The 6,000-nt window shown below is 46.8% G+C and overlaps 1 pseudogene; it reads left to right on the top strand.

The window, feature by feature from the left end:
- Positions 1-4,498: 4,498 nt before the first annotated feature.
- LOC142435748 (brain acid soluble protein 1 homolog) lies at positions 4,499-5,192 on the top strand (annotated as a pseudogene).
- Positions 5,193-6,000: the final 808 nt, after the last annotated feature.

The raw sequence follows: 6,000 nt of genomic DNA, 5'->3' as shown, positions 1-6,000 counted from the left end.
AATGAAGGTGGTGGTATTAGAGACGGTGGTGATACTGGTAGTAGTGGTAGTGAAGATTTGATGAGTTTTGGAGTAGAGTGGTGATTGTGATGGTGGTCAAGTTGGTGGTGTTGGAGAGGGTGGTGATGGAGGTGCTAGAGGTAGTGCTGAAGGTGGTAGAGGTTAGAACTGGTGGTGGAGGTGCTGATTGTGATGGTGGTTGTGGTAGTATAAGTGGTAGAGATAGTGGTGAAGTGGTGAAGTTATAAAAAAGGTGGTGGAATTGGTGACCATGGTAGAAGTTGTGATAAGAGTAGATGGAGATGGAAGTGGACGATGAGGAGGTGAGGAAGACGGTGGTGGTGGGAGTGATAGATGATAGCAGTAATCTCTTGCACTTAGAACAATATATTATCCATAACATCAGAACGTCACAATGATCCAGTGTTGTTAAGAGAAGCATAGTCTCTGAAAGATTAAAAATGTGAAAATGGAGACCTATGCAAAGTCGGGAAAAGGGAGTGACATCCGTGGAGCTGGAGTCCAGAATCTGAATGTCGGAGAGAACAGATGATTGGAAGGCCGAGAGGCAGGGAGACGATAGCAACCCTCTGGAGAAGGAAAACAATTTGGTCTCAGACCACACAGAAAACCTGCGACTGAACTGGAAACATTTTGCCCAAGGTCATCATCAAGTTCGTGAGAAAAATAGGCTTAGAACCCAGGCCTTGGGCTCCCAGCCCAGTGTTTTTTCCTCTAATCTTATGTTCGTGCCTAGGACAAAATATTTCTGATAAAGTAAATGGAACTTAAATGTAACAGAGTCTTGAAGCCTAAATAAAGTTTTTTAAAATAAGGGGCATAGATATCAGTGAAAACAGACCCTTTGAATGGCTCCTGATCAAGCTAACAAAAGTCTCAGGGCTAGACTTGGTCCTGTTATCTTCCCCTTTGCTCCTCTCTCCTTCAGAGCGCTCTTTAAAAGAAGCACTGAGCATGTCAAAGACCGCAATGCAGCGAGTTAGTTAATGTGGTTCTTCTACCGTAGCCTTTGGTACTTCCACGACACAACCCACTCCGCTCGTTTTTCTATGGGTCTGAGTAAGAAGATGGGGGCATATACCGCTCATACAGTATGATTCAGCCACACGTGGCTGGTCACAGGGTGAATTGTGATCGCCATCCTGCTGGGTATGCAATGAGCCAGCTCAGACGTAGGAAGTGGGGTTCTTGCGGCCAAGAAGAAAGAAGAGCCCATTGAGTGTCTCTGATCCAGGAGACAACTTTGATACCAGAAGGGCTGCAGACAAACAGCAGCAGAACCAAGATCCAGAGCTCAAATCAGAGTGGGGCACTTCCCAGGCCACAGTGGGTAAGGCAAGAGGTTGGCTTGTGCAGAAGAGTAGCTGGACACTTTCTTTGGGGAAGCTGAGCGTGCTAACCCCAGAACTGGAGCTGAGTGCCTTCAGCTTGTGACTCATGGTGGCCTGGCATGCCCTTCGAGCATTTATTAGCAACCCCAAAGGGCTTTGTAGCATTGCCTGCGAAGGACAAAGGCCAGGCCAATGGGCTAAAGCCAGAAAGAAACTTGTCGGTGGCCATGACAGAAAAGAAACTATCCTGACTAAACAGCTATACTGAGGCGTTCTCGTCTGGACTGTAATCTGTTAACTTCCCTCATAAACCCCACAATTGTGAGCATCGTCTGTGTGCTCTGTGGTTATTACAATGAATTGTAGAATCCACTAGAAAAGTAGATCATGCAATGGGAGACAGAGTTAAAATAATGGAACTGGGGAGTGGGCAAAGGACATAACAAATTGTGGATAATGCAGCTAAAATACAAAAATAAAGTGTGGATTTTATGTCCCAACATAGTCTCTATCAAGTTCAAGACACTCTCATAAGCAAGTTTACCATCCATTCAGTCCAGTTATATAGACCTGAGTATCCTGGGATTTTAATCATGTCAACGAAGTTATTTTACATTATTAACTTTTTTTTTTAACAAAACGGTGCCCCTTAAAAAAATTTTTAAGACTAGGACACACACACACAAAAGTCAAAAGGGATCAAATTAGGATTTTAAAGTGTATAACTAATTTCAAAGCTCTCCAAAAATTGCCCTTGTCGATGAGCGCTGTGAGCAGGAGCACTGTCCTGGCGGAGGAGGGCTCTCCAAGCAGCTTTCCATGGTGCTTTCCTGCTAAAGCGTGTTGAGTGCTACTCTTCTTTGTGGTCGTTACCTAATCCGGTGTCAATTCGGGACTTGAGAGGATTACAAGTGAAAGGGTGAAGTACAGTCTGTCAATCAGATTAAACGATGAGGTCTCTGTGTGGGCATGGTCTTCTCCTGAGAATTCTGGGAAATCCTGTATTTTCCTTCCTTGGAAGAGAGATGCTTCTCCCTCTGTGTTCACTCCCTGAGACAACACTCTACTGACAAGACCTGACAAGACACGTGGCACTACACGGATAGACCCCATTCCCTTGGAACTAGAAAGTCACATGGAGACCCCTGCCAGTGCTGAGATGCTTATACTGCCACTGGCTCTGAAGACTTTCTACCCACTGCCCTGTGATCATCCTGCATTCGGTGTCATTGCATGTGTTTCATGAGCCTAAACAGGACTTTATGGATTGGTATAGGACATATAGACTAATTTCGGACTACTGGGCTTGGACTGGACTGGGTTGGGATACATTCTTTTTTTTTTTTTCTCCTCTTTTCTTTTTTTACATTTTATTAGGGACTCATACAACTCTTATCACCATCCATACATATACATACATCAATTGTATAAAGCACATCCATACATTCCCTGCCCCAATCATTCTCAAAGCATTTGCTCTCCACTTAAGCCCCTTGCATCAGGTCCTCTTTTTTTTTTCCCCATACATTCTTAATGTATAATTACCCTTTATATAAAACTCTCTCTTATACACATATGAGTTTCTATGGTTTGTTTCTTGAGTCTACCCAGACTAACACTTTCTTTGACCCTCCAAAAAGTCAAGAAGCAAAATGCCTTGAGTTACCAAAAAACTATTGCCAGACTTTAGCTTTGACCAGCCCCCTTCCACCTCAGAAGCCATAACTTTGATTGTGTTTTATCTCTAGGATTATATTGTTAAAGTCATCTTTTATCTATTACAACTCTTCCAAGAAATGCTTCAGGATCTTTCTCCCTTGGAGACCTATGCTCTTGGCTGCAGGTGATCTGAGTATAAGAGAGTTGTCATCCACCGAGCAGCATCTTCGGTCACCTTTCTTCAGTCAAGCTTGTGGAAACTGAACCAACTGAGACGCCTTTGGTACCGGCTGGGGCTGCTGCTGTCCATTATTTGGCTGCGCTAGTCAGAGCGGGCACAGGGTTCGCTGCTTGCTCGACAATTGAAACGGATGCTCAGCCATTTCATGCTTCGTCTTCAACACCCTCTCATCCGTTCTTAAAACGGGCTGTTCGTCTGTAAGCTGCTGATTTCTTTGGGGCTTTTCTCCATACATTTGTTACAAAGCATCAGTAATTTCATCATTCTTCGCCCAAACCTGACCATGCATCTGAAGCTTGTTCTTGCTTCCTTGTTCACAGAACTCATGTGGCTCCCAGAGGCTCTCTCTTCAAGCGATGCCTTCTCCTTTTAGTGCCTCAACTAGGTCCCATTGAGACATGTCCATTTCAGTGCATTTTTTAACCCATGTATAATCACTGTGGTTCAGATAGCAGTAGCAGCGCCATATGCTAGAGTAAAACGTCTCCGTTGGATTTCCTACCCTGCTGACTAAAAGGCTGGTGGGTTGAGCCAAGTGGAAGTTGGATGAGTTCATGTCAATTTTAATTTATATGAAAGTGTAGGGGTGAAATCCAACTTGTCAATCAGGTTACAGCCTGATGACACCTCTTGGGGATGTGGCCTCTTATGAAGAAGAAACCAAGAAAGTCTCTCTCTCTCTCTCTCTCTCTCTCTCTCTCTCTCTCTCTCTCTCTCTCTCTCTCTCTCTCTCTCTCTCTCTCTCTCTCTCTCTCTCTCTCTCTCTCTCTCTCTCTCTCTCTCCCCCCTGTGTTCTTGCTTGCTGGGCTCCTCCCTGCTTCCATGCGTGGCCCCTTGTGGCCCACCTGATGCAGAGTTCCCATGCACTGCCATGTTTCCATCGACCTTGGACACAGGCAACTCAACACCCACTGGCCTGTGATCTTCTGCTTCCTGAGTCACCTCTGTGCATCATCCTACTGGAGCTCCATGTGTCTGCAGGGGGGCATACAGACTGGCATTGGGCTTACCAACTTGAGTTGGACCTTTTTGAAATATAATTACTTTTTAATATAAAGCTCTTTCTTTAGTAGCGGCAGCGGCCATGCGGGCGGTGGTGGCAGCGCTCCCTCTAGCTCCTCGCTCCAGGCGCCGCCTTTGAGTCAGGGAGAGCGCCTCCGACCCCAGGCAGTAGCCAGGTCAACGATGATGTCCCCGACCAGGGTCCCTCTGAGGCACTGTGCGCACCCAAGGCGGCACAAGCACCCCGAGCCGAACTCGACGATGGGAGGCAAGCTGAGCAAGAAGAAGAAGGGGTACAACGTGAACGACGAGACGGCCAAGGACAAAGATAAGAAGGCTGAGGGGACAGGGACCTAAGAGGAGGCCACCCTGAAGGAGAATGAGACCCAGAGGGCGGCTGAGACCACCGAGGTGAAGGAGAAGACCCAGAAAGAAGCCCAGGACCCCACAAACCAGCCCGAAGAGATGGAAGGTGACAAAGACAGGGCGAGGGCCAAGGAAGTAGAACCAAAGGCAGTGCCTGAGAAGACGGAGGGGTAGCCGAGGCCAAGCCTGAGCCCCAGAAGGATGCAGAGCCGGAGCAGGCCTCGGCTCCTGCCCCTGCCAGCACCCAAAGCCAGTGCCCAGGCCAAGCCTGAGACCACAGCACCCACCAAAGGCGATGACAAGGGCACGGAAAAAAAGGGGAATCCAAAAAGACTGAGGCTCCCACAGCGCCAGCCGCCCAGGAAACGAAAAGTGAAGGGGCCCCAGCTTCCGACTCAGACTCAAAACCTACCAGCACTGAGGCTGCGCCCACTTCCAAAGAGACCCCGGCAGCGCTGGAAGCACCCAGTTCGACTCCCAAGGCCCAGGCCCCTGCAGCCCCAGCAGAAGACACCAAACCTGCTGAGACCCTGGCAGCTAATTCAGATCAAACCATAGCAGTGAAAGAGTAAAAAGGACAGCCTATGGAAAAAGGTAATACCACTTACAGAAGCACTCTCTCTCTCTCTCTCTCTCTCTCTCTCTCTCTCTCTCTCTCTCTCTCTCTCTCTCTCTCTCTCTCTATCTCTCTCTCTCTCTCGCTTTCTGCTCTACTAACTCGTTTCAAATTGATTGGAAGTAATGATATGTATTGCCCAAAGGGGAGGTTAAATAAAAAGAAGAATGTTGGTCCCATTAAGGGAGGGAGGGGTGGGGAAAATCCAAATCGTATTTTTGTGGGGAAATATCTAATATACCTTCAGTCAACTTTACCAACCAGTCTTGGATTTTAAAGATAAACATCTGAAAGTGACATACATCTTTTGTACCAAACTGCTGACCCATGCCCCCACCCGCTAATATCCAAGCATCTCTCTCTTCTCTTCTCCAGCGGGGTTTGGAACTGCGGGTTTGATTCTGCCCACGGCGCCTGTGCCAAGGCAATCAGATCTCTCAGAAAGCAGTGTTTTCTGTGTTCTTTTAAATTTACGGCCTTTCTTATTTTGATACTTTTTAAATGTCCCGGATGAATGCCATCTTTCAGACTGAGCCCACTTAGCTTGTCCACATGTATTTCCATGCCACCCCTCTCTCCGTCCCCATTCTTCCTCCAGATATTTTTGGGAGTGACAAACATTCTCTCATCCTACTTAGCCTACCTAGATTTCTCATGACGAATTAATGCATGTCTGTGGTTGGGTGCACCTGTAGTTCTGTTTTATTGGTCAGTGGAAATGAAAAAAATTAAACAACAAAAATCCCAAAACAAACAAACAAAAC

The sequence above is a fragment of the Tenrec ecaudatus genome, chromosome 1 (assembly GCF_050624435.1).
Source record: "Tenrec ecaudatus isolate mTenEca1 chromosome 1, mTenEca1.hap1, whole genome shotgun sequence".
NCBI classification, from domain to species: Eukaryota; Metazoa; Chordata; class Mammalia; order Afrosoricida; family Tenrecidae; genus Tenrec; species Tenrec ecaudatus.
The sequence above is the reverse complement of the archived record's forward strand: the minus strand, read 5'-3'. Positions and strand labels throughout refer to the sequence as shown.